Here is a 27,309-nt window from a genome sequence, read left to right on the forward strand (position 1 = left end):
CCTGGGTCCTTCGCATTGTAGGCAAATGCCTCAACCGCTGACCTATCTCTCCAGCTCTAAACAATACATTATTAAGGCAACTACTACTGGGACAACTGGGGAAATTCCAGAAGCCAACATAGAACAGCTACAGTTAGCTGGTCACCACCCCTAAAGGATGCAGGAACTGCGTGTCTGTCTGCTACTCCCACCAGTCTGAGTTTGGGACCTACACACAGTGGGTGCCAAGGCCCTGGCATGCCTGGCTTGTTGTAGGTTAGAGCACTTCGGTCGCTTCAGGAAAGGCTGTAGGCAAAGAGATTGTGACTCTACCTGCTAGAAGTCAGTCTCTTATGCTGAAGCTGTAAAGCAGAAAAGCTAGCAGCCTCTGCAACATCAGCAAACTTGCATGACCCTAAAATGACCCTCTTATTTCTCAACACCTAAAAGTGTCCTGCAAAAATCTTTAAATTCCCCCTGGTCCTAATGTTCTATTGTCTTCTCATTTTAAGTTACCCTAAACTAATTTATAATCTAGGTGTGGTGACTCATGCCTGCAATCCCAATACTTGGGAGGCTGAGAAAGGAAGATTATCATGAGGTCAAGACCAGTCTGGGTTACATGATAATCTGAAGGCTAGCCTTCGCTACAGACTGAGATGCTATCTCAGAAAATAAGAAAACTTTCCAGCTGTGGTGGCGCACACCTTTAATCTCAGCACTCCGGAGGCAGAGGTAAGAGGATCGCCCTGAGTTTGAAGCTATCCTGAGACTATATAGTGAATTCGAGGTCAGCCTGAGCTAGAGTGAGACCCTACCTCAAAAAAAAAAAAAAAAGAAAAAAAAAGAAAGAAAGAAAGAAAAAGAAAACTTGTAAAGCTTGTTCAGAACTGCATTGTGTTAGGCAAGGATAACCATCTCCCTAAACTGGTAGGGAGACTGTCCAGGCATGGCAAGTGGGACATTCCAGGGATTTTGCTGTCCACTCCTAACCCTCTGGTGTGTCAGATCCATTTGTCTGTAGCCTATCGGCCTCCAAAATGAACGCAGCATCTACAGGGAGCTGTCTCACCATTAACCACACATGCTCTCTGAAAAGGAAGTCTTTTCTAGGCCCCTAAGTTTGCTTACTTGTTTTTTATTTTTTATTTTTTGGTTTTTGGTCTCACGCTAGTCCAGGCTGACCAGGAATTCACTATGCAGTCTCAGGGTGGCCTTGAGCTCACAGCTCTCCTCCTACCTCTGCCTCCCAAGTGTTGGGATTAAAGGCATGCACCACCACGCCCAGCTTGTCTATCTGTTTTACTTCCCAATGGAAAACTGATGACCTAAAATATTTCCTTGAATTCAAAAAGAGAGCTCTTGGACTGAAGAGATGGCTTAATGTGAAGCCTAAGGACCCAGGTTTGATTCTCCAGGTTCCACGTAAGCCAGATGGACAAGGTGGCCTATGCGTCTGGAGTTCATTTGCAGTGGCTAGAGAGGCCCTGGCACACCCAGTCTCCCTCCCCCCCTCCCTCCCTCTCTCTCTCTCTCTCTCTCTCTCTCTCTCTCTTTCTCTTTCTCTCTCCCTCTCTCTGTCTCAAATAAATTTTTTTTAAAAATTCATAGAGAAAAAAAAATCATAAAGAGAGCTCTTGCTTAAGCCTAAGGAAAATTAGGGGCCAAAGGCCACTCACTGAAATTCAATATCACACTTGTTTGTAGTAAAGAAAAAAAAGAAAGACAAAGCCTTAACCAAGAAACTTAGACAATTCCTTCAGACAAATGGGCTGTCTTTAGCAAAGTCGCAGGCTGACAAACACCCAGCCCCGTCCACCCCGCCGTCAACATCCTCTCGAAGCCAGGCAGTTTGAAGGCTTCCTTTGGGTGGAAAAAAATTACACTGGCCTTGATTCAAGCTTCCTATTCTCTCTAGCTGACAAGCCTTAACAAGAAATCAAGAACCAGAAAGAATTAGAGGTTTGCCTGTGTTTCCTCTGTCAGAAGCTGTACAGCTTCTGGAATTTATCTTGAGGTCCCATTTTCAATTTTCTTCTTCGTGCACAAACATATCAATGATTGTCCCATTATACATACACATAAACTCTATTTACAAAATGTGAGTATAAATTATCCTGCAAATCATATTAACGCTGTGAATAAATTTAAAGATGTTCATGTAAGACAGGAAATCAGCCTATTTCCAAATACTTAGCAGCAACGTGAAGTCAATTCAAACCAAGCCAGGTGCTGCTGGAGCTGAAGAGAAGCGGGCTAACCCTGTGTAGCTGCTGGCAATTGAGGATGGCTCAGCTCACACTAAAATAAACCACACGCTCTCTGGGTTCAAGAGCCCACAGTTCAGGAGGAAAGACTAATTCATGAAATGACGAAGGTTGAAACAAGGACTACAAAAGGTATAAGCAGTATGCGAAGGGGCTGACAAGGTACCAAGTCAAATTCCATAGGTAACTTTTTATCTTTTATTGAAACAAAATAGTCTAGAGCCAGGCATGGTGGTGCATAACCTTAATCCCAGCAATCAGGAGACAGAGATAGGAGGATTTCTGTGAGTTCAAGGCCACCCTGAAAGTACATAATGAATTCTAGGTCAGCCTGGGCTAAAGTAAGACCATATCTCAAAAAAAAACAAAAAAACAAAAAACCATAGTCTGTGTGGTATGTGGTGGTATACATCTGTAATCCCAGCACAAGAAAAAGAAAATGGCAGAAGGATTGCCAATAGAAGCCAACCTGGGCTACATAGTGGCACACTGTCTCAAAATGTTATTTGTCAGGCTGGCAAGATGGCTTAGCAGTTAAGATACTTGCTTGTGAAGCCTAAGGACACAGGTTTGCTTCTCCAGGACCCATGTAAACCAGATGCACATGGTTGGCACATGCATCTGGAGTTCTTTTGCAGTGGCTAGAGGCCCTGGCATGCCCATTCTCTCTCTCTCCCTCCCTCCTCCCTCCCTCTCTCTCTCTCTCTCTCTCTCTCTCTCTCTCTCTCTCTCTCTCGCTCTCTCTCTTCCTTTCTCTGTCTCTAATAAATAAATAAATAAATAAAAATAAATCTTAAAAAATGTTATTTGTCAAGTTTCCAACAAGGTCACTGTCCTCAAAGAACAATGCAAGCTTAGAAAAGAGATATAAAGAGAAGAGAAAGGAAAGGTGGGGGTACTTAATAGGATGGTATTGTATATAAGTAAGTAGAAGAATAGATTAATGGGAGTTAAAAAGGCCTAAGTGAGGTCAGGGGGAAGAGATTGAATAAAGGAAACATGGAGGGAAGGCTAATAAAAATCTAACAGGATATAAATAAATCATATGGAAACCTACTTTTTTGGATAATGGAACACTCAGGAGCCATAGATTGTTGTTAGAAAATTTTCAGTGCCAGAGATGGGATACCTTCCAGTGAGTTGTTGGCCAGGGAGGTCCCTGATGCCCCCAAAACATTATAGGCCATTGCAGAGGCCCTTGGTTTCCCACCAGGAATGGATTGTAAGACCCTATTGCTGAAGGCTCCATATACTTGGGCTTCAAGGCCACTGAAAAATCCTGCTAGAACTGAGCTGATAACCTCCTCCATGTAGACCAAATGAGCCAACAGGTGCAGTAGTGGCACATCTGCTATGGTAGAAACCACCTGCCCTCTAATTGGACTGGAGGCCCACTCCATGGGAGGGAATATGTCCCTGATACTGAAAACCTACAACAGGTATAGTCATGGGCCCTAGGGGTGTAATGTCTGCTGCTGCCTGGCTAAATGTATATACTATGCTTATCAAACTGCCCAGTAAGCACTTCTCTTAATGTTCATACCTATGTATTAATGCTACTCTCACTTTTGGTAGAGAACCTTCTCTTGTCAGATGGCAGTGAGCTTGGGATGACTCAGAAGGCATCATGGTGCTAGAAAGAAGTGACAGGAGTGCTCAGCACTGTAATATCTCTATCATAACTCCCAATGTTCAGGGTCTATTGTAGAAGAGGTGGTGGAAAGAATGTAAAAGCCAAAGGCAGGGTAGGACTCCTTACAACGTGCTCCATCCAGACACAAAATGGCCTCGATATCCATGACCTTACAGTGCCTGACATTACCTACACAAGACCATCATAATAGGAGGAAAAGATCATGATATCAAAATAAAAGAGAGACTGATTGAGAAAGGGAGGGGGATATGATGGAGAATAGAGTTTCAAAGGGGGAAGTGGGCTGAGGGAGGGCATTGCCATGAGATATTGTTTATAATCATGCAAGTTGTTAACAAAAAAAAGAAAAATGCATGCTAATAAATGCATTCAGTTTGTTTGCTTGCAATACTGGGGATTGGACCTAGGGCTCCTCTACATGCCAGGCAAGAACTCTAACACTGGGTTTCATTGCGAGCTCTTTTTTTCATTCTTTTTTAAAAGAAAACTTGGTGGCATAGCTTGTATTATTTCATTGTGTTTTCACTTAACATTATACAGTCACACATCTCTTAATGGTGACAATATGTTCTCAAAACTGGAGGCCTGTTCCCTGGGAGGGAATACATACCTGTTACTGAAGATTGAATCAAAAAACCTATGGCAGGGGGGGTCATGAGCCCTAGGAATATAATGCCTGCTCTTGTCAGGCTAAATGCATATAGTATGCTCACCAAACTTTCCTGTAAGCACTTTTCTTCGTGTTCCTACCACATATTAATGCTACTTTCATTTTTTTGTTAGAGAAGCTTCTTTTTCCAGATGGTGGTAACCACTGGGATGACTCAAAAGGTACCATAATGCTCAAAAGAAGTGACAGAAGAGTGCTCAGCACTGAGATATCTCTATCACACCTCCCAAGGCTCAGGGTTCATTGCAGAAGAAGTGGTGTAAAGAATATAAGAGCCAAAGGAAGGGTAGGACTCCTTACAATGCAATCATCCAGACACAAAATAGCCCTGGATATCCCTGACCTCGCAATGCCTGGCACTACCTACACAAAACCCTCATAATAGGAGGAAAAGATGATGACATAAAAATAAAAGAGAGACTAATTGAGAGGGTGAATGTGTATGATGGAGAGTGGAGAAAAGGAGAAAGTGGAAAAAGAAAGGAGAAAGAAAACAAAGGAGAAAGTGGGGAGGGTAGGGAATTATCATGGTTTATTGTCCATAATTATGGAAGTTGTCAATAAAAAAAAAAACTTTAAAAAAAAGTAACCTACTGAAGGGGGAAAATAGATACAAACATCTGGGCTGGAGAGATGGCTTAGTGATTAAGGCACTTGCCAGCAAAGCCAAAGAGCCAAAGGACCCACGTTTGATTCCTCAGTACCCACATAAAGCCAGATGTGCAAGGTAGCACATGTATCTGAAGTTTGTTTGTTGTGGCTAGGGGCCCTGGTGCACCCATTCTCCCTCCTTTCTCTCTTTCTTTCTAATTAATTAATTCATTAAATCAATAAAAACTTTCTTTTAAAAAAAAATGGGCTGGAGAGATGGCTTAACAGTCAAGGGGTTTGCCTCTGAAGCGTAAGGACCCAGGCTTGATTCCCCAGTACCCACATAAGCCAGATGCAGAAGGTGGCACATGCATCTGGAGTTAATTTGCATGGCTGGAGGCCTTGATGCACCCATTCTCTCTCTCTCTCTCTCTAATTAATTAATTAAATCAATAAAAACTTTCTTTAAAGCCAGGTATGCTGGTGCACACCTTTAATCCCAGCACTCGGGAGGCAGAGGTAGGAGGATCACTGTGAGTTCAAGGCCACCCTGAGACTACATAGAGAATTCCAGGTCATCCTGAGCTAAAGTGAGAGAGACCCTACCTTGAAAAACCAAAAAAAAAAAAAAGAAAAAGAAAAGAAAAGAAAAGAAAAAAAACTTTCTTAAAAAAAAATGGGCTGGGCTGGAGAGATGGCTTAGCGGTTAAGCACTTGCCTGTGAAGCCTAAGGACCCCGGTTCGAGGCTCGGTTCTCCAGGTCCCACGTTAGCCAGATGCACAAGGGGGCGCACGCGTCTGGAGTTCGTTTGCAGAGGCTGGAAGCCCTGGCACGCCCATTCTCTCTCTCTCCCTCTATCTGTCTTTCTCTGTCTGTCGCTCTCAAATAAATAAATAAATAATTTTTTTTAAAAATGGGCTGGAGAGATGGCTTAGCAGCTAAGAGGTTTGCTTGTGAAGCTTAAGGACCCAGGCTTGATTCCCCAGTACCAACATAAGCCAGATGCGGAAGGTGGTGCATGCATCTGGGGTTCATTTGCAGTGGCTGGAGGCCCTGGCGCGCCCATCCTTTCTATCAGTCTCTTTCTCTCACTCTGTCTCTCTCACACACAAATAAATAAATCAACCAATAAATTTTGAAAACTTTCTTTTAAAAATAAGATACTAACATTGCCAATAGATTTTCCACTTTGTCTTGAAGATGAAGAGGACAAGATTTTCACTCAGGAAACAAAGCTGTGGAAGAGTAAGCAACATGCTGATTCCTGAGCCCTGCCATTGAGGAAAGTTGCAAATTAGGCAAAAAAAAAAAATGTCGTTGGGGCTATAGAAATGGCTCAGCTGTTAAAGGCACTTGCTTTCAAATCCTGGGTTCAATTCCCCAGTACCCATCTATTAACACAGTAAACAAACTCAAAGATGCACAAAATGGCACATGTGTCTGGAGTTTATTTAGAATGGCACTACCCTGTTCCCTGTTGCACCAGTTCTCATCCTCCCTCTGTCTCTCTCTCTCCCTTTCTCTGTCTCTGTCTCTCTGCTTGCAAATAAATGTTTGTTTGTTTGTTTGTTTGTTTGTTTGTCTGTTTAATGTGACTTGGGGCTGGAGAGATGGCTCAGCAGTTAAGGTACTTGCCTGCAAAGTCTAATGACCAGAGCTTGATTTCCCAAGACTCATACAAAGCCAGATGCATAGGGTAGTGCATGCGTCTGAGGTCCACTGGCAGCAGCTGTACGCCTTGGTGCACCCATTCTTTGTTTGTCTCTCTTCTATCTCTCTGTTTGTAAATAAATGTTTTAATTTTTGTTTATTTTTATTTATTTATTTGAGAGCGACAAAGAGAGAGAGAATGGGCACATCAGGGCCTCCAGCCACTGCAAACAAATTCCATATGCATGTCCCCCTTGTACATCTGGCTTACGTGGGTACTAGGGAATCGAACCTCAAACACAGATCTTTAGGCTTCACAGGCAAGTGCTTAACTAATGTTTGGAAGGACCGGATCACTATAAATCCTCATGGTTGATCAATCCCCATCTGTGTTCTTTCCTCAAACCCACACCCATCACTGTTAGAGCAGCTGAGCCTGGGTCTCACCAACAATAGTGACTCTGGCCATATTCCTGTGTGACAGGTCTGTACTTCAGGGCAGCTTCTGAGGAGAGGGGCTTCCCACTTTCTCTATGTGATCCAGAGCCGCCATCTTGAGGAGCAGCCCGTCTACCAGCACTTGAGTCTAACTCTCAACCCCAGTCCAGTGTGGACCCCTAGGCAAGTGATCTCTGTGGGGTTTTGTGAAGTGAAAGCCTCCAAGTGGTTCAAGGCCAGTCAGCTCTTGGGAGCTTATTAGCTATAGCAGGCCAGGTCTTTAGCTCCTCTGCCTTACAGTGACAGCGGCTCAACACCTCTCAGTAAAGTGTCAAGCAGAGACCTCAACACCCTGGCTCAGATATGAAATAGAGGTGACACTGTCTACCTTATAGGGCTGTTGTGAGGATTCAATGAAAGGTGATAAGCCAGGCGTGGTGGCATATGCCTTTAATCTCAGCACTCAGGAGGCAGAGGTAGGAGGATTGCCACCCTGAGTTTGAGGCCACCCTGAGACTACATAGTGAATTCCAGGTCAGCCTGGGCTAGAGTAAGACTACCTCAAAAAAAAAAAAGAAAAGAGAAGAGAAGAGAAGAGAAGAGAAGAGAAGAGAAGAGAAGAGAAGAGAAGAGAAGAGAAGAGAAGAAAAGAGAAAGAAAGAAAGAAAGAAAGAAAGAAAGAAAGAAAGAAAGAAAGAAAGAAAGAAAGAAAGAAAGAAAGAAAAAGAAAAAAGAAAGAAAGAAAAGAAAGAAAGATAGGTGACAGACCTGACACCCAAGCTGGGATCTGACAGCTGTTTTCTGATAGCTAATATTACTACTGTTGACATTATCATAATAACCTTTACTGATGCATTTTACACATGTGTCTCCAAGGGATATGAATGCCCTGGGTGGAATAGAATCTGTAATAGACATTCAGTAACAGAACAGGAAGTGCTGAAAGTGCGCTGTGATGGGGAACAGTTTAGGTTTAGGCCATGGTGGTAGAAGTAAGGAGTAGATGGAGGCTTACTGAGGCCCTTTTTGCTTGGGGGCTTAGAAAAGGTCTACCCTTAAATTTGGAGGTAAAAAAAAGTGCTGAGAGGCTAGAGAGATGGCTCAGAGGTTAACGCTCTCACCTGCAAAACCCAATGATCAGGGGTTCAGTTCTCTAGTACCCTTGAAAAGTAGATGCACAAAGATACAGGATGTATCTTGAGTTTGTTTATAGCAGCTAGAGGCCCTAGTGTGCCCATTCTCTCATATTAATTCTCTCTCTCTCCCTGCCCCTTGCAAACAAATAAATGAAAAAAAATTTTAAGTGTTGAGAGATGGCTTAGCAGTTAAGGCACTTGCCTATAAAGCCAAAAGACCCGGGTTTAAGTCTTCAGAACCCACAAGCCAGATGCACAAAGTGGCACATGTGTCTGGAGTTCGTATGCAGCAACTAAAGGCCCTGGAGTTTTCTCTCTCTCTCTCTCTCTCTCTCTCTTTCTCTCTCTTTCTCTCTCTCTCTCCCATAAAATAATTATTTTTTTTAAAAATGTAAGTGTTAGCCAGGTGTGGTGGTGCACGCCTTTAATCCCAGCACTCAGGAGGCGGAGGTAGGAGGATTGCCGTGAATTTGAGGCCACCCTGAGACTCCATAGTGAATTCCAGGTCAGCCTGAGCTAGAGCAAGACCCTACCTCTGGGGGAAAAAAAAAAAAATGTAAGTGTTGAGAACGAAAGGAATGCCCTCGGGTTCAGAGGAGAACTGGAGAGGCAGAGTATACTGAGAACAACTGCAATGTTCAGCTTGGGCCTCAAACCCTGGCAGTAAACAAATGCTTCCCAAAGGACATGTGGACACAGTGGTTTGGGGGAGGGTGAGTGAGTATCTGTGTTCTGCATTTCCATGCACAGATCTGTCTGAGGATGCATCTAGGGCCAAACTTCCTGGAGATTTGCCTTCCCCACCTGCCCTTCACAAGGACGCAGTTGCCATTGTCTGCTATCATGTTGTTGGCCATTTTCCCAGTGCATATATTTTCCATATTGGGGCATAGTTTTACATAGAGGAAAGTGCAAGATATTCTCTTGCAAACTCCCATGGGGAGAGCAAGGAAAGGATATGATCTATAAATGTCAAGAAGCCAGGAGAGGTTTTCTGACATCCTGCGATGTGATGAGAGATAGCCAGATTGGGACTTTTATTACACTCTGTCTGATCAGTGTATCAGAAGGGATTCTATCACGCACTGAGCTATATTCTGTAATCGATGATAAATTGTCAAAAAAGATTTTTTAAATGAATTGCTTAGACTAGACTGTGCCTTGAGAAAAATGGCCCTGTATTCAGAAAATCTCATTCTTAGAGAGGCAATTTTAGTAGCTAAATATTTGAATGTACTTAAATATTTATAGATTCACAATGTTAAATATTCAGGTTGCCTCTGGTAGGCAGATGTTTCTTATCACCAGCCGTAGACTCACAGATCCACATATCTCTCATTACCTGCTTCTTCAGTTATTCTTACAAGCCCTTTCAAGTGACTTAATTGCTCCAGGAACCAGGGCATTTTTTTTTTATCAATTCCTGGGAGCTAAATTGCCCAACCTCTCATGCACCATACCTAAAGCTGGAATAAGTCTACAACTACAGCTTTTCCTTTATCGCCCACTCTCTGCCTCCACCATCGTGGACAGCCATTCCAGCTTCCATTACTAGCTCTCTGCTATTTGTTCCTTCTGAGTCTCCTGGTCTTAGTCCATTCATGATCCTATAATAAAATGTGAAAAACTGGGTAGCTTTGAGGGGGAGAGGATGGGGGTGGGGGTGGGGTTTATTGTCTATACTTACAGAAGCTGACAATAAAAAGTTAATAAAAAAAAAAACACCTCGGGGGCAGCTCCACCATGTGGACTGTGTCCTTTAAGATCACGCTCATACTGGACCTGCAGCTGCTGCACAAAGCAGTCAGTGTTCCTGAAAGCACACCTTCACAGCAGTCCTAAAGTCTGCAGCAGAAAAATTTAAAGTTCCCGCAACAACAAGTGCAATTATTACCAGTGATGAGAGAGGAATAAATCCTGTTCAGACTGCTGGAAATGTTTTCCTGAAGCATGGTTCAGACCTGTGTATTATTCCTAGAGATCGTGTTGGCAGTCATTAATACAAGCAACTTGGAGCACAGTTACCAACTATGTTTGTTGTTGATGTTATAACAAGCAAACAACTCAAGGACTGGAGAAATGGCTCAGCAGTTAAGGCGCTTGCCTGTCAAGCCTAACAACCTCAGTTCGAGACCCCAGTGCCCACATAAAGCCAGAGGCTTGAGATCCTGATCTCACTCTGCTAGGCATGGTGGCACACTTCTTTAATCCCAGCACTCAGAAGGCTGAGGTAGGAGGATTGTTATGAGTTCAAGGCCAGCCTGGGACTACAGTGTTCCAGGTCAGCTTGGGGTATAGCAAACCCCTACCCCTCCCAAAAAATACAACCTCAGTCTATGGTTGAAATACATTTTTCATGTTCAAACCACCATATCTGTGATGTCTGACTATCTCTAACAGTCCTGAGTCCAGGGAAATGGAACCTGTACTTCCTTAAGTAGAAGTCAGTATAATATCCATTACCAGGCACATTTTTAATGAGGATTAAATGTTATAAATATATTAGATAACTTGTACACTGTCAAGTGCTTAGTAGGCACTCAGATATTAAAAACTAAAGTCAGCCAGGTGTGGTGGCACACGCCTTTAATCCCAGCACTTGGGAGGCAGAAGTAGTAGGATCACTGTGAGTTCGAGGCCACCCTGAGACTATAGAGTTAGTCTCAGGTCAGCCTGGACTAGAGTGAGAACCTACCTTGAAAACACACACAACAAAAATAAATAAAATCAATTGGTGATACTCAAAATAAAACCAGATGCTTATAAGAAACAGACATTGTGGAGGCTAAGACCTCCAAGGCCAAGGTGTCGCAGACTCGGTGTCGGATGAGGGCCTAAGGCTGGCTCACAGCTGGCGCCTTCTCACTGTGCCCTCGCATGATGTGAAAGTACAAGACAGCCCTCCCAGGCCTCTTTTTTTTCTTAAATAAAACACTTTTTATTGACAGCTTCCATAAATATAAACAATATACTATGATCACAATCCCCCTCCTGCTACCCTCTCTTTTCCCCGCCCAAATCCCCCTTTCACTGATTTCCTTCTTTCCAACTAATTCTCTTCTATTTTGAAGTCATCATTTTCCCCCTCCTATTGTGCACGTCTTGTGTGGCATCAACCACTGTGAGGTCATGAATATCAGGGTCGCTTCATGTCTGGAAGACAGTATTGTAAGCATTTCCCTGCCCACCCCCAGCATTCCTTTGACTAGCATTCTTTTTTTTTTTTTTAATTTTCTCATCATTCTCTTTATTTAGGAAAGGCTTAGAAATGTCAGAATATTCCTTATCTACACATTGTCATTAGAGGTGAGAGACAGTGAGGGCTGAAATTCAATGGAGGATTATTTTCTTTACAATTCTACTTCTGACAATTGATACTGACTATGGGTTAGGAGCTGTGTCCCCAAACTTTCCTATGTTGACTCACATTCTTTCTGCCACCCCTTCTGCAATGGTCCCTGAGTCTTGTAGGATATGATAGAGATGTCTCACTTAGTGTTGAACACCTCACTCCACTGTTACCTCTCAGTACTTTGGGGAGTTTTCTGGGCTTTTTTAAAAAGAATATTTTTATTTATTCATTCATTTATTTATGAGAGAGAGAGAGAGAATGGCCATGCCAGGGCCTATAGCCACTGCAAACTAACTCCATACACATGTGACATTATGTGCATCTGGCTTACATGGGTTCTGGGAAATCGAATCTGGGTTCTTAGACTTTACAGGCAAGTGCACTAACTTCTAAGTCATCTCTGCAGCCCTATTTATTTATTTATTTATTTATTTATCTTAGAGAGAGAGAGAGAGATAAAGAGAAAGAATGGGTGTCCAGGGCCTTCAACTACTACAAACTCCAGACGCATGTGCCACCCTGTGCATGTGGCTTACATGGGTCCTGGGGAATCAAACCAGGGTCCTTTGGCTTTATAGACAAGCACCTTAACTGGTAAGTCATCTCTCCAGTCCATCCATGCATCTACTATCATAGCACAAATCCCATTCTTTTTTATTTATTTATTTATTTATTTATTTATTTATTTATTTGAGAGCGACAGACATAGAGAGAAAAACAGATAGAGGGAGAGAGAGACAATGGGCGCGCCAGGGCTTCCAGCCTCTGCAAACGAACTCCAGATGCGTGCTCCCCCTTGTGCATCTGGCTAACGTGGGACCTGGGGAACTGAGCCTCGAACCGGGGTCCTTAGGCTTCACAGGCAAGCGCTTAACTGCTAAGCCATCTCTCCAGCCCACAAATCCCATTCTTAAGGCTTCTACCTTTATGACCTAATGACCTCCAAAGGCTCCATCTCTGAATACCATCATTTGGGGTGAGGATTTCAATATAGAAATTTTGAGTTTGGGATAGGAGACATAAACATTCAGACAGTGGCACTCCTGCTCTCTTGACCATCTACCTCCATGGGGCTGCATCCTCTGCAAGAACCAGAGGGCACAATGGGGACTCTGGGTTGTCTTCATGTCAATCTTGTAATGTGGGCCAAAACCAGAGGACTGAGCTTGGTCATCTCATCTACTCTAATCAACTTACCTGATAATGTATAAACAAAGTCATCCTCTACTCTTTTTAAGAAAATGTTAGTTTATGTGTTTATTTATTTATTTGAGAGAGAGAGAGAGAGAGAAAGAGGCAGAAAGAGAGAGAGAATGGGTGAACCAGGGCCTCTAGCCACTATAAATGAACTCCAGACATATGCACCACCATGTGCATCTGGCCAATGTGGGTTCTGGGAGTTGAACCTGAGCCCTTAAGCTTTGCAGGCAAGTGCCTTAACCACTAAGCCATCTCTGTAGCCCTACTTTTTTGTCTTTCATACTGCTCAACCCTCCACACTTAACTTTAAAGTTGATTTCCAGAGAGAAGTCAAAATGATATGCAAATAGGGTCTGCCCAACACACAGAGCTGTTGGGTTCAATCCCTTGAAGTCCCTGAAACTACTCTGGTCCCTTCATCTTTCTCATCAGTTCTACAGGCTCATGTCCTTCTAACAAGTCTCTTTGGGCTGGGGAAATAGTTCCATGGGTAAACTGCTTGCCACACGAGCATGAGGTACTGAGTTCAGATCCCCAGCACCCACATAAAACGTCAGCATCACTGGGGCTGAAGAGAGGACTCAGCAGTTAAGACACTTGCCTCCAAAGTCTAATGACTGGAGTTTGATTATCCAGTACCTTCAAAAAGCCAATGCACAGGATGCCTCATGCATCTGGAGTTTGCAGCAGCTAGGGGCCCTGGTGTGCCCATTTTCTTTCTCTCTGCTGGGCATGGTGGCACACATCTTTAACCACAACACTCCAGAGGCAGGAGGACTCTGTAAGTTCAAGGCCAGACTGAGACTACATAGTGAATTCCAAGTCAACTTGGGCTACAGTAAAATGCTACCTCAAAGAAACAAAAGTAAAGAAAATGTCAGCATTATGGCATATGCCTATAATTTCAGCACTGGGAAGGTAGAGGCAGGGCATCCATGGGCTTATGGGCTACATAATCGAGCAGAATCACTGAGCTCTAAGTGAAGTGAAAGACTCTGCCTCAAAGAATAAGGTGGAGAGTAACTAAGGAAGACCGGCCCAGACATTGACCTCTGGCCTCCACATGCATAAACACATATGTACACATGTGAAAATAAAAACAAATGAGTTTCCTTGTTGGTTAACTTAGCTTAATCTATATTTCTGTTCACATATCATATATACCCCAGTAGTCAATGAACATATATATGAGGTATAAGCTTCTATTTCTTTATCATCATTCTGGAACAAGAGCTGAGGGAGCTCAGTTCTATTTTTCACAAAACTGTTCAGCCCACTGATGGGTGCTCCCAACCAAACATGCATGGATAGCTGGGCTGCTGTGGCACCAGAACCATGTCAGAGATAAATCACTGTCCTCATGAGCTTGCTATCCCAAGAGGGAACTCATCACTAGTTATGATGACTGCCATAAGAGAGGGAAATAATGTTTGCTATGGTGGCTCAAAGGGAGAGCAATGGCATCCCATTGTGTGAGCAGGGCAGAAGGCTTGTGACTAAGGCAGTGGTCTGTGGGGAGCTGAAGGGTTACAGCTCAGATAAAGAGAGGGGCCATTCCAGGAGGGCTGGGGGAAGCAAGTGCAGGAACAACAAGGCACAGGTAAAGTTTGCAGAACAGTGATGCCCAGGCTGGCTGATGCATAAATGTGAGCTGTAGGAGAAAAATGCAGGAAGGGAAGGTGTCAAGCACAGTGCAGGGGCCTGCTTTGTATTAGGCTGAAAGAGTGTTCCCTTAATTTAATAGGCCATGGGAAGAAATCATAAAATATGCCTGATCTAGGGAATGACTTGACCCAAACTATACTTCAAGGCAATTAATCCAGCAACATTATGTGAGATGATTTCAAAGGCAGGGAGAATGAGGGCAGAGAAACAGGAAGCAAACATATATAAGAATCTTAGGCAGAATATAACTAAGGGTTGACTAGGATAGCCAAGAAAGGAAGGAGGAAATTGACAGATGGGGAAAATACTGGAGAGGTAGAAAACTGACATGATCTGACAATTCTAAGTATAAAATCCTTCACAAATGTATATCATTCTTCTCTGATGCTACTTAGGTAAGTCAAGATTTATATTTCATTCTTCTCTGATGCTACTTAGGTAAGTCAAGATTTATAGACCATCTGTCATTAAGGCTAATGAATAAGTCAGGTTTTATCCCTCATTGAAAACAGGCTGCCAGAAGCTCTAAGACCCATGCTCACCAGAGTGTAATAAGGGAATAGCTTAGGTCTGAGCACCACCAAGACCAGTCATCCACTTGGTGCAATGCCTAGAACAGCTTTGGATTCTTACCCTCTAATATATCCCAAGAACACATGCGCAGGCACCACTTTGTTCTTTTTTTTTAATTTTTTTATTTTTTTTAATTTTAAATTATTTATTTATTTGAGAGCGACAGACACAGAGAGAAAAACAGATAGAGGGAGAGAGAGAGAATGGGCGCGCCAGGGCTTCCAGCCTCTGCAAACGAACTCCAGATGCGTGCGCCCCCTTGTGCATCTGGCTAACGTGGGACCTGGGGAACCGAGCCTCGAACCGGGGTCCTTAGGCTTCACAGGCAAGCGCTTAACCGCTAAGCCATCTCTCCAGCCCCACCACTTTGTTCTTGAGGTTCCCTATGATCCAGGAAAGCCACGTTGTACCTATAGGCCAATCTGTTTTAAATTCCCCCAAGGGAGTATCCCAGGACTCAGGGGTGAGAACACAAAATAATCTACAGGGGATAGGAAGGAAAGATGTTCATTTCTTATCTGCATCCTTGGCACCAGAACAAAGCTTGGCATGTAGCAGACTCATAGTCAGCACATGATCCAACTGTTGAATGAGTTCCACTGTGTCTAGAATGTGCAATCACTCCATGCATGTCACAGCAGCCACTGTTTCTGCACCAGTGTCACTGTCCTGCACACCTTTTGAAGAACCCCAGGAAAAGTGCAGCTCTCTACAGCCCACCTGCAGCCTGGGAGCTGGCAAGGCATAGACTTGTTTGCACTGGCTAGGGAAGTAGGAAGGGTGAGGAACATGTGGCAGAGATGTGATTCTCACTCCATTCTACCCCACTGCCAGTGAAGGCCATAATCATATTTGGTGGTGGTGGTGGTGGTGGTGGCATGTGGGTGGGTGGGTGCATGCATACACACATTCATGTGTGTGGGTGTGCACATGCCACAGCACATGTATGGTGGTCAGAGGATCATGTGTGTGAGTGAGGGTGTGCATGTGCCACTATGAGCATGTGGCAGTCTGAGGACAACTGTCAGGTATCTGTCTTTGCCTTCTACTTTCCTTGAGTCAGAGTCTCTTTCTGGCCTGTAGGGATGGCTGGGGTTAACAAACACCTGCCACAGAGTCTGGCTTTTTACACGGCTGCTGAAGTTCTGAACTTGGGTACTCATGACTTGCATAGCAAGTATCTATCAACTGAGCCATCTCCCTAGTGCCCACAATGGTGTTTTCTTAGACACAGATGGAAGAAGAGAATGCACAAAATAATCATTTTTTTAATTTAAGTAGGTACAGCACTTGGGAATATCACAACAGTGTGAACAACTTTTATAACCAAATAATATCAAGGCAACCTCCACAGTGATCACGCCCGTCTCAGCACTTGTTTCCTCTTTATCATCCCCCATTGCTTCAAGCCATGATTTGATGAATCTCAGTACCAGAAAAAAAAAAACTTATTAAAATTATGCTATCAATGTGTTGTAATTTTATTTCATGGTGCTTTCAGCTGTTTAACAACAGTATTCCCTCCCCAGCTCTGAGTGCGAGCTTGGGAGCAACATCTGCCTCAGGTTCTCCCACTGCTTTTTGTGCAAACAAATGTCTCCCTATGATACTGAGTCCCGCTAAGGTCCAGATGAGAGCTCTTTTGCTCTTTGCTCTACTCTGGTGGGTTTTCATTACATATATGGGAAGCATTTTGAGATTTAAAAGTTACAATGTGACAAACATGGTGGTGTACACCTTTAATTCCAGCACTCACGAGACAGAGGTAGGAGAATTACTATGAATTTGAGGTCATCCTGAGACTACAGAGTGAGTTCCAGGTCAGCCTGGGCTATAATGAGACCCTGTTGTGAAAACAATTAAAAAATAAAATGAAGCCGGGCATGGTGGCTTATGCCTTTAATCCCAGCACTCAGGAGGTAGAGGTAGGAGCATTGTCATGAGTTTCAGGCCACCCTGAGACTCCATAGTGAATTCCAGGCCACCCTGGGCTAGAGTGAAACCCTACCTTGAAAAACCAAAAAATTAAAAACTTAAAATAAATAAATAAATAAAAGGAGCTGGTCATGATAGTGCACGCCATTAATTTCAGCACTCAGGAAGCTGAGGCAGGAGAATCACTGTGAGTTCAAGGCCCACCTGAGACTACTTACAGGTCATTCTGGGCTAGAGCAAGGCTTTACCTTGAAAAACAAAAAAAATAAAGTAAAAAATAAATAAAAGGAGAATGAGAGCCTATTAAGCTGTGTAGCAATTACCTTCTCATTGCTGGAACAAAACATCCAACTAGAAGCAACTTATAAAGGAAATAAATGGTTTATTTCCAGCTTACAGTTTTAAAAGAAAGTTTCATCTTGGCAGGGAACGCATAGCAAGAGCAGACAGCCAGGCATTACATCTCCATAGCAGCAAGGAGGAGGTACAAAGAATGAGCTCAGTGCAGGAAGTGGAGCTGGACTATCAACTCTAAGGCCCATCTCCAGTGACACCTTCTCCAGCATAGCTCCACTTCCCAAAAGCTCTATCAACTGGGTATTAATTATGAGGCTTAAGCAAGAACACATAAGGCTATGAGGGACATTTTACATTCAAACCACCACGAGCTAATTGTTAAAGGATTACCCTCTGTGTCTGGGAACTCTGCCTGCTTTTAGGATATGGATAAGTTGAGAATGATTTAATGTATCATAGTGCCTATAAATCATAGGATCAGAAGTCACTACTCCAGGAAATGGTGCAAAGAAATGGACATTATACACAAGGGAATTCTACTCAGCAAGGACAGTGAATAGCATAGAGACCCAAGACCCATATTAATGATTAAAAAAAGAAAAGAAAAAGAAAGAAAGCCTACAGCCTAGCACAAGACAAGTCATCTCTATCATATGTGCCAGGGCCTAGGAAACATTAAAGAGGAAGTGGCAGATTAAACAAGTGTGCTGCTCTTATAGCTAGCCTGAGAACCTCCTCCAGGGAAATAGGCTTCGACACTGAGGAGATTTAAAACTCATCAAAGCAGAAAATTAGAGGTTGTTGAGAGTTCAACACTAAAGGAGATTTATGACACTCCTTCCTTGCTCAGAGAACATTGCTGAAGAGGGAGCAGAAAGAATAAGAGCTGTAGAGTAGGAGGGTGTGCTCTGAGGAATTATTCTCCCCACAGAGACTGACTGGTGCACTTATGACCCCACAGTGACCACCAACAACCCTACTGAAGAGGACCTTTAGTAGAATGAGGGCAGGTGAGAGAGGACACCAGAGTGTAACCCAATGGAAGTATGACCAATTTGTAATATGTGCATATATTAAAGTTCTCAATTTAAAAAAGAAAAGAAACTGGGCATGGTGGTACATGCCTTTAATCCCAGCACTCTGGAGGCAGAGGTAGGAGGATTGCCATGAGTTCAAGGCCACCCTGAGACTCCATAGTGAATTCCAGGACAGCCTGAGCTAGAGTGAGACCTTACCTCAAAAAACCAAAAAATAAAAAAGAAGAAGAAAAGGAAATGAAAAAAAAAAAAAGAAGAAGAAGCCAGGCATGGCACGGTGGCATGCGTCTTCAATCCCAGCACTAGGGAGGCAGACTATCACTGTGAGTTCAAGACCAGCCTGAGACTACATAGTAAATTCCAGGTCAGCCTAGACTAGAGCTTACCACATAAAAGAAAGAAGAAAGAAAGGAGGGAGGGCGGAAGGAGGGAAAGAAGGAAGGAAGGAACCAATGAACGAATGAACGAAAGAACAATCAATGAAGAAACAAAGAAAAGACATCCCCTATTGCAGTTACCTTCACATTACTGGCACAAAGCACCTGACCAAAACCAGCTTATAGGAAGAAGGGTTTTATTTTACTTATATACTCAAGGGCAAACTTCATGATGGCAGGGAAAATGTGGCATGAGCTGAAGCTGGGCATCACCTCCTGGCCAGCATCAGGTAGAAACAGCAGCAGGAGAATGTACCAAACACCTACAGGGAGGAAGCTGTCTATTCCACCTATAAGCCTGCCTCCAACAGAACATCACCTCCAGGAGGCTCCAGTTTCCAAGTTGCCATCAGCTGGGGATCAAACATTCAGAACACAAGTTTATGCGGGGGCGGGGGGGGGGACACCTAATTCAAACCACCATGTCTCCATTTTTCAAAATGGAAAGATCTTGAGGGATTTATGGGGCAGTTGAAGCCCATCAAGGAAACACTTTTTCCTCCTAGTAAAGTATGAGTACTTTTTTCTTATTTACTTATTTATTAGAGATAAAGGAAAAGAGAGAATGGGCATACCAGAGCCTTTAGCCACTGTAAACAATCTCCAGATGCATGCACCACCATGTGTATCTGGCTTATGTGGGTTCTGGGAAATTGAACCTAGATCCTTAGGCTTCACAATCAAGCCCCTTAACTGCTAAACCATCTCTCCAACTCTAAAATATGATCATTTTTAGAATTTTTTTTTAGTCATTTTTTATCTGCTCTGTTACATGTTAAAAGAATAGTATCTGAGTTGTGTGTCTATCCCAGGTAGACATGACATTTTGAACTGCACAGAATATCAAAAACTACTCTAGGGCTGGAGAAATGGCTTAGTGGTTAAGGCACTTGCCTGTGAAGCCTAAGGACCCATGTTCAACTCTCCACATCCCACATTAGTCAGACACACAAAGGTGAGGTAAGCTCAAGGTCACACGGTACAAGTGTCTAGAGTTCGATTTCAGTGGCTGAGGCCCTGGTGCGCCAATTATCTCTCTCTTTCTCTTTCTCTCTCTTCCTCTGTCTCTCTCTTCCTCTCTCTAAAATAAAAGAAATATTAAAGAAACTACTCTAGCCCAGGGTTTCTGGTAAAGAACCAATATATATACCATAGCTTCTTGCCCATAAGGGTTACTCAAAATAGCCCTGTCAATAACCTGTCCAGAAAAATGCCCCTCAGAAAAGTTATCTATTCTAGAGACTTTGGAAATGGAAATAATGCTTACCTAAAAATGTAAGTCAGCACAATGTTCTCTCTGCATTGTTCACCCCATCCTTGAGAGTGATTTACTCCACAAAGTTCCCTTTGCTCATTTCCCACTGTTACTCTTGAGAATGCCATGGTTTACCTCGTAATAAACTCTACCTACCTTGTATACCATTTTCTGTGTCTTGCTTCAATTCTTTCCACAAAAATCATCACAGGGACTAGAAGCTAGCTAGAGGCCAGAGCAAGACCCTGATAGCAAACATGATTGCAGAACATTTCAAAATGCTGAGATAAGTATGAGTATAATTTTTGCATGGAATATTTACATTAAATTGGCTGAGACATTTCTGGAAATGTCTTTGAAGGAGTGTGTGGTTGTGTATATGAGAGAGAGTGTAGGGGAGGAAAAGGGAGAGAGAGAGTAAGGGAGTAAAGGAAAGAGAAAGACTGGATATCCAAAGCTGTGGATTTATTTTTCTGATATCCAGCACCTCTCCCTGAGGAACATAAGCCTTACTCCCTCTCCGGGGGTTCCTCATTGTTAGACCATCAGCCATCCCTCCTTCTGCTCCTACTAAGATGGGGGGTTGCCATTATCTTACAGCATCCTACTTCAACTAGTCAGGAGTTTAAAACCTGGCCCACACTAGAATGATCAAGGTCTGTCCCAGAAATGTTCACTCCTGAGTGGGGACCTAAACAGTGGAGTGGGAGAGGAGAGTATTACTCTCTGGACTTGTATCTGCAAAGCAGTTGAGGCCAAATCTAACTAACTATGGAAATGGCCCCAGCCCTAGAAAACTTGAACATTACATCCAGAGAAAAGAATAAGTGAGTGCCCATGAGTTCTACATGGTACTGGAGTCCATGCCTCTCCCTGTTTACTTACACAGCCAAAATCACAGCCAGTGCTGTTTGATTTGATCATCTCTTCTTACAAAGAATCTTTATTTCTTTGCAAGCAGAGAGACAGACAGATAGATAGAATGAGAGAGAGAAAGTGAGCATGGGTGTGCAAGCGCATCTTGCTGCTATTCAATGAACTCTGCATGCATGGGCCACTTTGTGCATCTGGCTCTCATGGGTACTAGGGAATCAAACCTATGCTGGCAGGCTTTGCAAGCAAGTACTTTTAAGTGCCCTAGACCCAAAGAATCCTTGAACACAGGGAATTTATTTTTCTGTTACACAGCACCTCTCCCTGATGAAAACAAGCCTTACTCCCGCTCCTGAAGTTCCCCATTATTAGACCCACTGAACAGAAGCCTTTCATACCTACTTGTTTCTCCCTGTGGGGCTTCCAACTAGGAGGAAAGTCACCCATACATGAGAAAAGTGTTCAAAGCCCCTCTCCACTGGGGTCAGTGGGCCACATAGTAACCGCTTGGAAAGGCTTGGAGATGTAGAAACAGTCAGATTCCACCCTAGGCCCCTAAGTGAGAAGCTACAAAATTTTGGTCTGAGTGCCTGGTAATGGGCAAGATTCTGATTAAATTAGCGGTTGTGCATATCTGCTTTCTCCTTAAACCCAACAAAATGACAAAAAAAAAAAAACAGCCAAAAATATCTCAAAGCAAAAAGCCAATAATCAATGCAAAATGTCCATGACATTTAGTAACATGGAAGCACCATCCAAGAGTCAACAAAGAGCACCAAATGCACATGGCTGCTGGAAGGCACTTCTCATCCAGGCCCTGAGCAGCCAAGAGCACCGACAGCACTCTTCCCTTCACTGAAAACAAGCCTTTCTTCCACCTCACCTGAGGTTCTCTTGGGAAAACTACCCTTCTCCCTGTAATTTCTCTCTGAAACTGCCACCAACTTCCATGACTCCTAAAGGCAAGGGTCCAATGTAGAGTTGAAAGCAGATTAGTTAAAAAAAAAAAAGCCCTCGTAAAAAGCAGTTTGTTCCAGAATGAAGGCCTCAGTAGCCAGGCAACAGCCTTTCTCCCAACAGACAGAATAGAGGCAGCGCTGCAGGGGAACAAGACAGGCAGAAGGGGCTGAGACTTGGACAAGGGTAAGGGCAGATAAGGAATCTCTAAAAACAGGAGAATTAAGGATGGTACTAAGGCTGATGGTACTAGAGGCTGAAGTCCCCAGGAAAAATGTCACACATGTGTTAAAGGTTTTATAAGGTGTATTTGGCTGTTTAGAATTTCCTGGTTGTATAAAGTTGGGGTGTTGCAAACCCAGATGCTGTTTCCCATGAACTGTGAGTCCTTCCTAGAGAGAGGAGGGATGCTCATGAAACACAAAATACAAGATCTGTCAGGCTGACTGCAAACTGTGCACCACCCTGGGGGGGCAGGCTTTTCTGTATATAGCTGCTTCTCCATCATCCATACGCCTGTAAGTAACCCCAATAAACTCACCAACAACTAAGCTAGGCTTGGATGCAGTCATTTCTCTAGATTCATCAGTGCTCTATCTGGGGTGAAGATGCACTTGCTCATGAGTCCCCAGGTAAAAAGTCACACAATACCAGAACCAAAATTATTTCAGGCTATAGTCCCTTTAAAAGCCATTCATTGCCCATCTGTGTCAATGCTAACATACTTTTGGCTACCAGACAAAAAAGAACTGGAATGTATTAACTTAACAGACCACTAGCTTCCATCAACCATCAAATATTTAATTTTCTTTTGTTCTGTAACTATAAAAACTTCATGAGGACTGGAAAGATGGCTCAGCAGTTAAAGGCCCTTGTTTGCAAAGCCTGCTGGCCTGGGTTCAATTCTCCAGTACCCAGGTAAAGCCAGATGCACAAAGTGAGCATGCATCTGGAGTTTGCTTGCAGTGGCAAGAGGCTCTGCATGCCCATTCATGCTCGCTCTCTGTCTCTTTGCAAACAAATAAATAATAAAATATTTTTTAAAAATAAACTTGGGGCTAGAGAGATGGCTTAGCAATTAAGGGGCTTGCCTGTGAAGCCTAAAGACCAAGATTCAATTCCCCAGTACCCACATAAGCCAGATGCACAAGGTGGCACATGCATCTGGAGTTCCTTTACAATGAGTGGCTAGAGGTCCTGGCATATCCATTCTCTCTCTCTCTCTCTCTCTCTTAAATTAATTAATTAACTAATTAATTAATTATAAAATAAACTTCATAAAACTATTTCCACCTCGGAACATGGTACTTGGGGCAACCTGAATCCATGTTCCCATGCCATGGTCATTCAGATGTGGCTCACAAATAAAGTGCCTCTTGCTCCCTTTGAGATGAGAGGTATGCTTTACATTGATCCTCCTTCCTGTTTTCTTTTTGCTCCTCAAACCAGCTTTCGGAAGCTGCCAGATCCCAGGCTTTTACCTAAAAGCTCATTATTACTCCAAGTCCATCTTCACATATGAGCTTTAAGTTCAAATAGAGGAAGAGCTGGAGCAAGAAGCACAAGAAATGCATAACTAAACAGTCCTGGTCAAGGTGTGGGTCTGCACATCAGTGTCTCTACTCTGGCCCTGCAAAGTGTCTAAGAAGTCCTGATTGCCTGAGGTGACTTCTCAGGAGATGGTCACTTCTGCTCCAAGGGACAGCCTTGTCTTCATGGAGGCTCGCCCTCATCTGGTGGTAGGGATAGTCTGTCCTCAGAGGCTTTTGTCCTTCCTGGAATCCAAGGTGACAACAGAGTTAGGGCAATGACATCTCTGTCCCTTCAGCCAAAGCAAAAGAAACAGACACAAAATGAAGACAGAGGTGTCTGGCGTTCATGCTGTTGTCAGGTGCCTGTGACCCGGGGAAAAGGTCTGTGCTTTTGAGCAGGAGCAGCTTCTAAGCACCTGTGTCACTGCCACGAGGGACACATTACTACAGGAGAAGAGAGGCAGAATCTAAAGGACCCTTGTTTGACCCCAAGTTTCAGTACCAGATGTAATATGGGCAGGAGCAGCCTGGTCCAAGAGAGACCTGACATGACATGCCACTTTGAATTAAAGCTTTATTAGTAGAGTCATAGCACCATGCCAAAGACTGGTCATGGTGGGGTCTGAAGACCCTGCCCTGTGGGGGGGTGTGCTCAGAAAATCTGAAGAAGAAAGCTAGGTGGTTATTTTTATGAGTCTCTGGGAAAAGGAATGTGCTGGGCACAAACTATGTGAGAAGTCATGGAAGCAAGGCAGGAGAGAGTGGAAGAGTAAAAGTAAAGCTATAGCTGGGCGTGGTGGTACACACTTTTAATCCCAGCACTCAGGAGGAAGAGGTAGGAGGATCACCATGAGTTCCAGGCCATCTGAGTCTCCATAGTGAATTCCAGGTCAGCCTGGGCTAGAGCAAAACCCTATCTCGAAACCCCCCCCCCTCAAAAAAGTATTATCAGTGAACTAAAATAAAATACTACTCTAAGAACCATTTGGAAACAAGAGAAACCATAGCAGAATAAAATGAGTAGAAGATAACATTGTGGGAAATTTCACAGAAATTAGATTTCTTAAAATAGAGAATAAAAGGGAAAATATGAATGAGTATTTACATACTATTCCAAAAAGCAAAAGCAAAGGGAAAGAAATAGACACCATGACCCCATGCCCCACCCTCCCCAGAGCCTGGGGATATAGCTCTGTCAGTAAAGTGATTGCCTACTATACATAAGGCCCTGGGCCTGCAGAAACTTTAATCCTAGCACTCAGGAGATAGCAACAAGAGGATCAGAAATCAAGGCCATGGACACTATCTTAGGGTGAAAGGATGGAAAATGGTATTTCAAGCAAATGGGCCAAGAAAACAAGCAGGGATCACTATCCTAATGTCTGACAGGGTAGATTTCAGACCAACATTAATAAGGAAAGATAAGGAAGGTCACTTTATATTGATTAAAGGAACACTCCAACAGGAGGAGATTACAATACTAAACATATATGCACCTAACATGGGGGCTCCCAACTTCATCAAACAAATGCTATTAGGACTAAGGTCATCAATAACACCAAACATAGTGGTAGTGGGTGACTTCAACAGCCCACTCTCATCAAATGACAGGTCAACTTGGCAAAAAAATAAACAGAGATGCATCTGGATTAAATGAGGTCATAGAACAAATGGATCTAACAGATATATACAGGACATTTCATCCAAATGCTGCAGAATACACATTCTTTTCAGCAGCACATGGAACATTCTCTAAAATACACCATATATTAGGACTAATGCAAATCTTAACAAATATAGGAAAATTTAAATAATTACTTGCATTCTATCTGATCACAATGGGACCATACTACAAATTGCTAGCAAAAAAGCTATACAGCATACACAAAATCATGGAAACTAAACAATACACTACTAAATGATGAATGGGTCAATGATGAAATCAAGAAGGAAATCAAAAAATTTATCGAATCAAATGATAATGAAAACACAACATACATACCAAAACCTTTGGGACACAATGAAGGCAGTCCTAAGAGGGAAATTTATAGCTTTAAGTGCCTATATTGAGAAATTAGTAGCTGGGTGTGGTGGCACATGCCTTTAATCCCAGCACTTGGGAGGCAGAGGTAGGAGGATCACTGTGAGTTCAAGGCCACCCTGAGACTACAGAGTTAATTCCAGGTCAGCCTGGACCAGAGTGAGACCCTACCTCAATAAAACAAAAAAAAAAGAAAGAAAAAAATAAGAAATTAGAAAGGTGGGCTGGAGAGATGTAACCCTCAGAAGCCATAGATTATTACTAGAAATTTTCAGTTTCATGGATGGGATACCTTCCAGTGAGTTGTTGGCCAGGGAGGTCCCTAATGCCCCCAAAACATTATAGGCCATTGCCAAGGCCCTTGGTTTCCCACCAGGCATAGATGGTAAGACCGTATTGCTGAAGACTCCACATACTTGACCTGCAAAGCCACTGAGAAATCCTGCTAGAACTGAGCTGAAAACCTCCTCCATGTAGAACAGCTGACAGAAAGCTGGAAAAAGCTATGCTGCATGAAGTTCAAGGTAAGAGAGAGAAATCACCAGTGGAGATACTCAACAGTGGACACTGCAAGTCTTAAATTTGGCTAGCCAGGCCAAATGAGACAACATGTACAATATTGGCATGACTGTTATGGGGGAAACCAACAGCTCTCTAATTGGATTGGAGGCCTGCTCCATGGGAGGAAATATACCACTGATACTGAAAACTGACAACTAGGGTAGTCATGAGCCCTAAGGGTGTAACGTCTACTGCTGCCTGGCTAAATGTATATATTCTGCTCATCAGACTGCCAAGTAAGCACTTCTCTTAATGTTCATACCCATATATTAATGCTACTCTCACTTTTTGATTAGAGAAGCTTCTCTTTTCAGATGGAAGTGACCTTGGGATGGCTCAGAAGGCACCATGGTGCTGAGGAGAAATGACAGAGGAGTGCTCAGCACTGAAATATCTCTATCACATCTTCCAAGGCTCAGGGTCCATTGAGGAAGAGGTGGTTGGAACGAATGTAAGAACCATAGAAAGGGTAGGACTCCTTACAACGTGCTACTCCAGACACAAAATGGCCTGGATACCATGACCTGCAGCACCTGACACTACCTACACTAGACCATCATAATAGAAGGAAATGATGATGACATAAAAATAAAAGAAAGAGGGCTGGAGAGATGGCTTAGCAGTTAAGATGTTTGCCTGCAAAGCCTAAGGACCCAGGTTTGATTCTCCAGGTTCCATGTTAGTCAGATGCACACTGTGGCGCATGCATCTGGAGTTCATTTTCAGTGGCTACAGGCCGTGGTGCACCCATTTCTCTCTGTCTCTTTCTCCCTCCTTCCCTGTCTCTAATAAATAAATAAAAACAATAAAAAATATTTTAAAAAATAATAAAAGAGAGACTGATTGAGAGGGGAAGGGGTTATGATGGAGAGTGGAGTTTCAAAGGGGAAAGTGGTAAGACAGAGGGAATTACCATGGGTTATTGTCTACAATTATGGAAGTTGTCAATTTTTAAAAAAGAAAGAAATTCAAGGCCATCCTCAGCTACATAGTAAGCTACAGGCCACCCAGGACTACATGAGACACTGTCTTGGAAAAACTGGCTGTAGTGGTGCACACTATTAATCCCAGCACTTGGGAAGCAGAGGTAGAGGGCTTGCCATGAGTTTGAGACCACCCTGGAGACTACATAGTGAATTCCAGGTCAGCCTGGACTAGAGCAAGATCCTACCTTGAAAAAACAAAGAAGAGACAAAGAAAGGAGGAAA

Source organism: Jaculus jaculus, chromosome 3 (genome assembly GCF_020740685.1).
Source record: "Jaculus jaculus isolate mJacJac1 chromosome 3, mJacJac1.mat.Y.cur, whole genome shotgun sequence".
Lineage (NCBI taxonomy): Eukaryota > Metazoa > Chordata > Mammalia > Rodentia > Dipodidae > Jaculus > Jaculus jaculus.